This window comes from Phaseolus vulgaris, chromosome 2 (assembly GCF_051622355.1).
Source record: "Phaseolus vulgaris cultivar YP4 chromosome 2, ASM5162235v1, whole genome shotgun sequence".
Lineage (NCBI taxonomy): Eukaryota > Viridiplantae > Streptophyta > Magnoliopsida > Fabales > Fabaceae > Phaseolus > Phaseolus vulgaris.
Window position 1 is genome coordinate 43,392,275 of NC_143499.1, and position 12,234 is coordinate 43,404,508.

A 12,234-nucleotide genomic window follows, 5' to 3' on the forward strand; every position below is an offset into this window, starting at 1 on the left:
ATTTGTTTATTCTCTTGTGTGTTTACATCACTCCATGTATAGTAGATATATACAAGTGTAGGGAGTCTTTCTCTCTCCAAATTACAAGCTAATTATGTAGGTCTGTATTAATCATGGATTATATCGTTATTAAATTAGTTGCGTATAATTGTGTACAATATCGTACAATAATTGCATACAATATAATTGAATAATTGCGTATAATTTGATAATTACTATTTTATGGATATGTTGCACTTTGAGTAGTTTTCTTCTCTTCCTTTCTTAGTTATTTAAATTCTTAGTCATCTAGTTTCGTTCCATTAATTATTCCTATTCTTCTTAAGTGTGACTCTAGGGTTAACCTCAATTTCGAACTCTTTTTTTTAACCAAATTTTGACAAAACCTTCTTCAGTGGTAGAGCGCGTGGCTTTTAACCACGTTTGATCCACTAATCATGATATTCTATCATTATTAAATTAATTGTGTACAACATACAATAATTGCAGAACTATATTTTTTAGTTCATTTTACATATTTCGTTGTAAAAAAAAGCTTTGTTGGCAATTTCAATCTCTCATTATATTGCGTAAAAGAAAAAATTAAATGCGGTGAACGTGGATCGAACACGTGACCTTCAGATCTTCAGTCTAACGCTCTCCCAACTGAGCTATCCCCGCTCAATTGATAATAATTAAATATTAAATTGAGGTAAAAGATAAATGTTAGAATAACATTTATTTATTAAGGTAATTTTATATTTGTTTTTATAACTTATTTAAATTCTTAGTCATCTAGTTTTATTCCATTAATTATTCCTATTCTTCTTCAGTCTGACTCTATAAATATGATTTTCTCTTTTTTTAAAGCTTATTGTTGGACAACTTAAATAAGAAAATACATTATTTTGAGCTTTACATTTTAATCTTAGAGTAACATTTACTTTATTAAGGTAAGAGGTTAACCTTAATCTTGAACTCTTCCTTTTTAACAAATTTTTGACAAAGCCTTCTTAGTCAGTAGTAGAGCGTGTGGCTTTTAACCACGTGGTTGTGGTTCTATCATTATTAAATTAATTGTGTACAATAACGTACAATAATTGCATAACTATATTTTCTAGTTTATTTCACATATTTCCTTGTACATTTCATCATAACTTTTAAATAGAAAGATTTAGTCAGTAGTAGAGCGTGTGGCTTTTAACCACGTGGTTGTGGTTCTATCATTATTAAATTAATTGTGTACAATAACGTACAATAATTGCATAATTATATTTTCTAGTTTATTTCACATATTTCCTTGTACATTTCATCATAACTTTTAAATAGAAAGATACATTATTTTGAGCACTTTATTAAGGTAAGAGGGTTAAGCTCAATCTCGAAGACTTTCTTTTAACACATTTTTAACAAAGCCTTCTTAAATCAGTGGTAGAGCGCGTGGCTTTTAACCACGTGGTTGTGGTTCGATCCACTAATCATGAGATTTTATCATTATTAAATTAATTGTGTACAATAATTGCATCACTATATTTTCTAGTTCATTTCACATCTTTTTGTACATTTAATCATAACTTTATTCATGTTGCACTTTGAGTAGTTTTCTTCTCTTCCTTTCTTAGTTAAGGTTATAGGGTTAACCTCAATCTCGAACTCTTGCTTTTAACAAATTTTTTACAAAGCCTTCCTAGCTCAGCTCAGTAGTAAAGCGCATGGCTTAATGCCGCTTGATTGTTACAAAAAAGTTGAGCTGGCAAGTTACATTATATGTTTGTCTGGTTTTTTTACTTCCATGAGATAATAGAAGAACAAAAAAAAATGCAATACCCAGAAAATACTATGTCATGCTGAGTAACCGTGAGGTATATCATTCATCCCACAAGTCGCTTGTATTTGACTGAATCCTTTAATAACTCATCATCGTCTGGTGTGAGTTTTGTTAGCTATTTTAGTTTGTTAGCTATTTTTAATAAGTCAATAAACAGTCCTAACTTATAAGACTGACTAGGTAGTTTTGTTAGCTATTTTAGTTTGTTAGCTATTTTTAATAAGTCAATAAACAGTCCTAACTTATAAGACTGACTAGGTCTAAGTAGTTGCTTATTTTACGCTTCATTTGTTACCATTTCAGTTTGTACAGGCCTATAAAGCCATGCTTCTATTATTGAATAAATTATGTATTCTCTTCATAGCTTTCTCTGTGTTTTCATATATTTAGATTAACAATTGGTATCAGAGCTCCGCAAGGGGCCTGATCAAAAGTGAGTGAAGAGAGCATCTAGCTTCAGAGTACAACCCCATGACTACCTCAGAAAAATTTGTTCAACCAGCCATTCCACGATTTGACGGGCACTATGATTTCTGGCCTATGACTATGGAAAATTTTCTACGCAGCAAGGAACTGTGGCAGCTTGTGGAAGATGGAATACCTACGCTTGGTACTACACCCACTGAGGCACAACGGCGGACCGCATCCGAGGCACAACTAAAAGATGTAAAGGTGAAAATTTTCTTGTTTCAAGCTATTGATCGAGAAATTCTTGAAACCATATTGGACAAAAGCACGTCACAGGCAATCTGGAAATCTATGCAGCAGAAGTATCAAGGTTCGACAAGGGTTAAACGCGCTCAACTCCAAGCTCTTCGACGTGAGTTTGAGCTACTGGCAATGAAGGATGGGGAAAAGGTTGATAGCTACCTCGGACGTACACTCAGTATCGTTAACAAAATGAAATCCAATGTGAAGTAATGGATTCCAGCACAGTGGTTAGCAAGATACTCAGATCTTTAACTGCAAACTTCAACTATGTCGTGTGTTCTATTGAGGAGTCCAATGACCTGAACCACCTGAGTCTTGATGAACTCCATGGCAGTCTACTTGTTCATGAACAACACATGCAGAATTCTCAAACCGAGGAACAAGTTCTGAAAGTCACGTATGATGATAGCACAGGAACAAATTGTGGTCGTGGTCGCGGCTATCGTGGACGTGGAAGAGGAGGTCGTGGAAGACAGTCTTTCAACAAGGCACTCATTGAATGTTTTCAATGTCATAAGTTGGGCCATTTTAAATCCGAATGCCCTGCTATTACAAAACAAGCTCATTATACAACGTTTGAAGAGGTACCCGAAGGTGAATATGAGATTTTGTTGGTAGCATATGAAGAAAATACCCACCCGGTCCAGATGGAGAATTGGTTCCTTAATTCTGGGTGCAGTAATCATATGACGGGAAATAAGGTCTGGTTTACTGAAATACATGAAGAAGGACTCCACAAGATTGTCAAACTTGGTAACGATACTACACTGGAGGTAGCTGCCAAAGGTAACATTCGGGTTCAGATTAATAATACTGCTCATGTTATTTCGGATGTTTATTACGTTCCGAAACTCAAAACAAATCTTTTAAGTTTGGGACAACTTCAAGAAAAAGGACTTACCGTTCTAATTCAACATGGGGTCTGCAAATTATTTCATCCGGACCGTGGCCTGGTGTTTCATACTACCATGCAAGGGAACCGCATGTTCTATTTATCAGCAACGATGTGTTCTCAAAATTCTCAGTGTTTCCAAGCAGAAGATATCTCTGAAAAAGACACACAACTATGGCATAGACGATTTGGTCATCTAAATTTCAGAGGACTCAATACACTTGCACAGAAGCAACTGGTGATTGGGCTACCCTCATTGAAAACTTCCACAACTATATGCACCACATGTCTGGTTGGCAAACAACACCGTGAAACCATACCCAAGCTGAGCTCTTGGCGTGCATCAACTAAGTTACAGCTAGTCCATGCTGATGTCTGTGGTCCTATCTCACCTATCTCCAATAGCTGAAAAAGGTATATACTGAGTTTTGTTGATGATTATTCCCGTAAGACATGGGTTTATTTTTTACATGAGAAATCTGAAGCCTTCACAGCATTCAAGAATTTCAAAACATGTGTTGAAAAGGAAGTTGGAACTTCTATTATTTGCTTGAGAACTGATAGAGGAGGAGAATTCACATCCAAGGAGTTTACCGATTTTTGTATTCATCATGGTATCTCCAGGCAACTGGCAACAGCTTACACTCCTCAACAGAATGGAATTGCAGAGCGCAAGAACCGTACTATCATGAATGCAGTCCGAGCAGTGCTTCATGAAAAACAAGTCCCCAAATCCTTTTGGCCTGAAGCAGTGAGATGGTGTGTTCATGTTCAAAACCGCAGTCCAACTACTGCAGTAAGTCATGGCACTCCAGAAGAGGTATGGAGTGGAGTAAAGCCTCGTGTTGATTACTTTCGAATATTTGGATGTATTGCACATGTTCATATTCCAGATCAAAGAAGACGCAAGTTAGATGACAAGAGTCACACATGTGTTCTCTTGGGAGTGAGTGATGAAACTAAAGCTTACAAGCTTTTTGATCCAATGACAAAGACGGTCATTGTGAGCATAGATGTCATATTTGAAGAAGACAAAGGGTGGAATTGGCACGCGAGTGAAGCCGAGAGCTCACGTTCTACACCTGATTTAGAAAGCCAAAGTGAAGAAGAAGGGAACGACAACACTGTTGTTCACGAAGCAGCTAGAGGTAGCAACCTTGACTCAGAATCGCAGGAACCAGTTTCTGATCCTGCATCTTACCCTATTGAAGGGAGGGCCTCAAGAACAAATTTGATAGTTGTCGTTTTGCTGTCAAATTAATATGATTCTAGCGTAGACTTGTCTAACACTAGAGAGATGATAGTATAATTGTGGACAAATGTCCCCAAGTCGTCTCCCAACGAATCCAATAGTAAAATCAGTTGATCAGGGTTTAAAATCTATCTGCAGACAATAAAAGTTAGCAATAACAATAAAGATAAAAAGGGGGTTTGAGATAGTTGTGCAGAAAATATAAAAAAAAATTAAAATAACAAATAAAAAGCGGTTGATCCCAAGTTCTTCCACCATTGAATTCTTCACAGGTTCTTTAAAGATTAATCTTTTCTCAATTCTCCAACAGAGCTAAACCAGATTGAACATGCGCCGATCTGATTCAACTGAAACTCACCAGTAAAGCATGCGTCTACTGGTTTAATCAATACCCACTTTGTTCCATGCGTATACTCCATAGGAATGCTTACCTCCTCTCCCTTGAATCATGCGCCCAAGAAATTAATTAGAACAATGCGAACTAACTAAGAAACCAAAGTTTAAGATAAGGAAGACTCTCAATCATGCGTTCAAGTACAACCTCTCACAAAAACCAGTTTTCCAAGAGATTAGACAATAAAAACAACTGCTATAGAGAATTAAAAATCGAAACTTTTATTGAACAAAACCTCAGACCTCAATGGGGAATTACAAAAGAATCAACCAAAAAGGTTTAGCCTTCCATGCGGAGGCAAAACAAAAGAATTACTAAGAAGAAAATAAACTAAGAAAACCCTATGAAGCTCTCCCTTCTCTCCTTTATGCTTGTGTCCTTTTATAGGCTTTTATGCTCCAAGGATCTTGAGAGAATATTGTAGTTTATATTTTGTTAACCGTTTCTAAGTTTCCATCTTTCCATAATTCTTGTATTTTGCAGAAGATTTGCTTCCAATTCTGTTTCTGAGATATTGTATATTTTATTTTCTCTTTCTTCTCCTCAGAATTTGTTTTCTGTTTTGATTCAAAAAAGCAACTTGGACTTTTGCATGTTTGGCCCATTCACAAAGGTAGATGCTTCAGATAATTTACCCTAAAAACACAAAATTACCAAAGATAATAGTTAAGGTCCAAATAAACCCAATTATATGAATATTAATTAAAACAATGGATTTATTTATTATTATAGTCCAATAATCTATGATTAAGGCTATTGTGTGTGAATAAATATATGCTCATCAGAGGGTCTCAAGAATTCGAAGACAACCTGCATGGCTAGCAGATTATGAAACCAATCTACTTGCAAAAGAAGACAACTTGCTAGCAATGCTAACAACAAGCCATGACGATCCGCAAACTTTTGAGGAAGCTAATAAGAGTCAGAAATGGAAGGAGGCCATGGACATGGAGATGAAAGCCATAGAAAGAAACAATACGTGGGAACTTGTTGACCCACCTGAAGATGTGATACCCATAGGTGTAAAATGGGTCTTCAAAACCAAACTCAATGAAAGAGGACACGTAGAGAAGTATAAAGCCCGCTTAGTTGCAAAAGGGTATGCTCAAAAATATGGAATCAACTACACTGAAGTTTTTGCTCCAGTTGCTAGACTTGACACAGTGAGAGTGTTGCTAGCAGTAGCTGCTCATCATGCATGGGACGTGTTTCAGCTTGATGTAAAAAGTGCCTTCTTGCATGGTGAAATTCAAGAAAATATCTATGTTCATCAACCTGCTGGGTTTCTCAAAGAAGGTAGAGAAGGCCAAGTATACAAGCTAAAGAAAGCTCTCTACGGGCTCAAACAAGTTCCACGAGCCTGGTACAGTAAGATTGAAGCTTATTTTGCCAGAGAACAGTTTGCACGATGCACCAGTGAACACACCTTGTTCACAAAACAGGTTAGAGGCGATATTTTAATAGTAAGCTTGTATGTGGATGATCTCATCTTTACTTGGAGTTGCAGAGCTATATGCGAAGAATTTAAACACTCAATGCAGTTGGAGTTTGACATGACTGATCTTGGCAAAATGAGACACTTCCTGAGCATAGAAGTCATACAAAATGAAGCTGGTATTTTTATCTGCCAAAGAAGATATGCACGTGAGATTCTAGCTCGGTTTGATATGTTACATAGCAACTCTGTGCAAAATCCCATGGTTCCAGGAACTGCTTTATCTAAGGATGATGAAGGAATTCATGTAGACGCTACAAGGTTTAAACAAGCAATTGGCAGCCTCATGTACTTGACAGTCACATGTCCAGACTTAATGTTTTGTGTCAGTTTAATTAGTAGATATATGGCCAACCCCAAAGAGTCCCATTGGGAAGCAACAAAACGTGTTCTCAGGTATCTACAAGGCACTATTGAACATGGTCTCTTCTATCAAAAGGGACAGCAGAAAATAAGCTTTTCTGCCTATAGTGACAGCAACTATGCAGGAGACTCAGATGATAGGAGAAGCACTACTGGATCAGTATTTATGTTTGGAACTGCTGCTGTATCTTGGGCTTCAAAAAAACAGCCTGTGGTAAGCTTATCAACCACTGAAGCTGAATACATTGCTGCAGCATATTGTGCATGCCAATGTATTTGGGTCAAACGAATTATAGAGCATCTTGGAATAGAAGCAAACGGAGCTACAAAAATTTTCTGTGATAATAGTTCTACCATACAATTGTCCAAGAATTCAGTTTTTCATGGCAGGAGTAAGCATATAGCAGTAAGATTCCATTTTCTCATAGACTTAGTTAATGATCAAACTATCACACTGAAATACTGCAATACAAATGAGCAAGTGGCTGACATTATGACGAAAGCTTTAAAGATTGAACAATTTGAAAAACTGAGACGTTTGCTTGGAGTATTTGCAGTTCATGAGATAAGCTCAAGAGCTTAAGGGAGGGATTGTTAGCTATTTTTAATAAGTCAATAAACAGTCCTAACTTATAGGACTGACTAGGTCTAAGTAGTTGCTTATTTTACGTTTCATTTGTTACCATTTCAGTTTGTACAGGCCTATAAAGCCATGCTTCTATTATTGAATAAATTATGTATTCTCTTCATAGCTTTCTCTGTGTTTTCATATATTTAGATTAACAAGTTTTAGGTATTGCTCCATTGGAAATTTGTCTGGGCGAGCACTTGTGAGTCTATATCTTGCAAAATATCAAGCGCATAGTTTCTATGACATGTAAATACCAGCTTTGGAATAGGAAAATTCAATCCCTAGAAAATATTTTAAGTCTCCAAGATCTTTAATGCGAAATTGTTGTAATAGACAGTCTTTAACACGCTGAATTTCTGTCAAATAATTTACTGTCCAAAGAATATCATCCACATAAATCAAAAGGACCGTAAATGATGAGTTATTATGTCTTGTGAATAAAGTAGTTTGTCTCGGACTTCGGACTGTTGAAATCTTGTAGATTTAATCACATGAGAAAATGTTGAAAACCACATGTCCGGGATGCCTGTTTGAGACCATAAAGAGATTTGTTGAGTCGACATGTAATTTTCTCCCCCGTCGATGATGTCGGGTGGCAAGTCCATGTAAATAATTTCATGCAATGTGCCATGTAAGAAGACATTTTGCACATCTAGAGTAAACCAATTTCTGGTTGCTGCAATGGTGAGGAGACACCTAAAAGTTGTTAATTTTGCAATTGATGAAAAAATTTCATAATAGTCAACACCTTCAATCTGCTGCAATGGTGAGGGGACACCTAAAAGTTGTTAATTTTGCTATTGGTGAAAAAGTTTCACAATAGTCAACACCTTCAATCTGAGTGTACCCTTTGCGACAAGGCACACCTTATATTTGTCGACGCTACCATCTAAGTTGTACTTTATTTTATAGACCCATTTGCATCTGATGGGTTTCTTCCCAACAGTAACGATGTCAAGGTCCACATGGTCGTGGGTTCAATCCCCATAGATGGTGTTTGGGAACCCACGTGTCCCTGCAGACGGTTGGTTGTGTGTCGATCCACTAATCATGAGATTCTATCATTATTAAATTAATTGTGTACAATAATTGCATAACTATATTTTCTGGTTCATTTCACATATTTTTGTACATTTCATCATAACTTTATTCATGTTGCACTTTGAGTAGTTTTCTTCTTTTCCTTTCATAGTTATTTAAATTCTTAGTCATCTAGTTTCATTCCATTAATTATTCCTATTCTTCCTAAGTCTGACTCTATAAATATGATTTTCTTTTTTTTAAAGCTTATTGTTAGTCAACTTAAATAGAAAAATACATTATTTTGAGCTTTCCAATTCAACATTTCAATCTTAGAGTAACATTTACTTTATTAAGGTCCTCTTTCTCGAACTCTTTCTTTTAACAAATTTTTGACAAAGTTTTCTTAGTTCAATGGTAGAGCGTGTGGCTTTTAACCATGTGGTCGTGATTTGATCCACTAATTATGAGATTCTATCATTATTAAATTAATTGTTTACAATAACGTACAATAATTGCATAACTATATTTTCTATTTCATATTTAACATATTTCGTTGTACATTTCATCATAACATTATTCATGTTACACTTTGAGTAGTTTTCTTCTCTTCCTTTCTTAGTTAGTTATTTAAATTCTTAGTCATCTAGTTTCATTCCATTAATTATTCTTATTCTTCTTACGTCAGACTCTATAAATATGATTTTTCTCTTTTTTTTTAAAGCTTGTTGTTGGGCAACTTAAATAGGAAAATACAATATTATGAGCTTCCCATTTCAATCTTAGGGTAACATTTACTTTATTAAGGTAAGAGGATTAACCTATATCTCGAAGTCTGTTTTTATTTTTAAAGCTTATCGTTGGACAACTTAAATAGGAAAATACGTTATTTTGAACTTTCCATTTCAATTTAGGGTAACATTGAGCGTAACCGCAATCTCGAACTCTTTCTTTTAACAAATTTTGATAAAACCAATAGGAAAATACGTTATTTTGAACTTTCCATTTCAATTTAGAGTAACATTGAGCGTAACCGCAATCTCGAACTCTTTCTTTTAACAAATTTTGATAAAACCTTTTTAGCTTAGTGGTAGAGCGCGTGGCTTTTAACCTTTTTTTTGTTAATTTTAAATTTGTTTTTATAACTTTTAGTGATAAAAATAAAATTATTTAACTATATTTTCTAGTTCATTTCACTTATTTCCTTTACATTTCATCGTAACTTTATTCATGTTGCACTTTGAGTAGTTTTCTTCTCTTCCTTTCTTAGTTATTTAAATTCTTAGTCATCTAAGTTCATTCCATTAATTAGTCTTATTCTTCTTAAGTCTGACTCTATAAATATGATTTTCTCTTTTTTAAAAAACTTATTGTACTTAAATAGAAAAATACATTATTTTGAGTCTTCCATTTCAATCTTAGACTAACATTTACTTTATTAACGTAAGAGGTTAACCTCAATCTCGAATGCTTTCTTTTAACAAATTTTTTATGAAATCTTCTTAGCTCAATGGTAGAGTGCATGACTTTTAACCACATGGTCGTGGGTTTGATCTCTATTGACAATGATTACTACTTTCTTATTTGTTTTTCCTAATTTCATTGTTGATGTTTTATGAATATCCAATAAAAACTTTAAATTCAACCTTGTCAAATTTATCTCCTTTAACATGTGGAATATAATATAATCAAACATAATCAAAGATTCTCAAAATTTGTAAAGTATTGTATAATAATCAATAAAATTTATAATATTTATTACGATTTAAAAACACACACAGATAAACACACATACAAATAAAGAAAGAGACACAAACACACACATACATACGAACACAAAGAAACGCACACAAAGACAAACAATAACATACACACATGTACACAAACACACACATACACATAGAGAGAGAGAGAGAGAGATGCACATATACACACACATACATAAACATAGAGACACATACACACATGCACAAATACAACACACACCACAAATATTAAGAGACAAATACACGCACATGTGCACTCACAAACAAAGATACACAGACACACATACATACACGCATTCACACACACAAAGACACAGACACACATGTATACGCACACACACGCAGACAAACACAAATAGACACACACAGACACACCCACCCACACACACACTCATAGACACAAGACACGTACACATGAACAAACACACACACACATATACACAAGCACACAATAAACACACAGAGACACACACACATAGAGAGAGTGAGAGAGAGAGAGAGAGAGAGAGAGAGAGAGAGAGAGAGAGAGAGAGAGAGAGAGAGAGAGAGAGAGAGAGAGAGAGAGAGAGAGAGAGAGAGAGAGAGAGAGAGAGAGAGAGAGAGAGAGAGAGAGAGAGAGACACATGCATGAATGCACACATGACACACACATACACAAACACACAGAAACTCACACCCACATAGATACACATAAAGACACACAAATAGACATACACACATGTATACACAGACACACACAAATACACACAAACACAACACAAACACACGCGCATACACACACCCACATATACACACAGACACAAAGGCACAAACACACAACGAAGATAAAAGACACACACAAAGACAATTAACTCTAATAGTGGTTACTCTTAATATTGTTATTTATTTATTTGTTACCTAACAAATATTGTTTAACTATTATATCATAAGAAAATAAATATTGAGAATAAAAAATAATTATCTTAGAATGAATTAATCTCTTCACTTTACATAGAGTGAAAAAGATTTTATTTTCATATCGCGACATCCACCACGCACATAGTTATGAATTTGGTCAAAATGCACCAATAATATAAAGGTTTTCATATTGTCGCGTATAATTATGTAATTAGTTTGTATAAAAATTGATAATATTAATATTTTAGTGTTAAATTTTATACATTGTTATTTTATTTTGTTAAAATTGTATACTTGGTTTTAAGTACGCTAATTTATTACTTGAAATATTATATAAAGCAAAAAATATGTTTAATTATTATCAATTTAAAATCTTTAAAGAATGCTACACTTAAAAAAGTTGTAAGATATTTTTTCACTAATGTTAGTAATCTTAAATTTCATTAATGATGTTCTGTCACTATGTTATTCAAATAAAGTTCCAGTAGTCAAGTTCTTGAATATATATCGTGAATAAAAAATAATTATAAGAATTATTTTATCGAAATGACTAGTTAGATTTTCAATCTAAATTAATTATAAAAATATTTTCTTAATAATATTAACTTAAAAGTACTAGAGCAGTTTCTAAAACTACGTTAATTTAAGTTTGATAACTAATTTGAAATAAAATAATGTATTATATAAAAATTAAAGTATCTTCTTCCCAAATATTTTGAAATTATCAAAATAACAAATATTTCACATATAAAAGATGTTATGAGAAAAGATTGTAAAGTCCTATAGGGCGGATCATGGAGCCCATCACAGCCAATTCGCTGTTTGGTGAGGCTTTTAATTTAACGTGGTAGTTAAATTCTACATTAATTTTAATCCATCACTATAATATCATATCACAATTATATATTCTTATTCATATATATATATTCTAACTTATATTATTTAAAACAATTAAAAATAAAATATAACAATTTAAAAAGATTTAAATTATTTAATAAATTTAAAC

The 12,234-nt window shown here is 34.0% G+C and overlaps 1 non-coding gene across 1 annotated transcript; it reads right to left on the minus strand.

The window, feature by feature from the left end:
• Positions 1–587: 587 nt before the first annotated feature.
• TRNAF-GAA (transfer RNA phenylalanine (anticodon GAA)) lies at positions 588–660 on the minus strand. Its single transcript has one exon. It is a non-coding gene; the product is annotated as a tRNA-Phe (tRNA).
• Between the last annotated feature and the right edge of the window lie 11,574 nt (positions 661–12,234).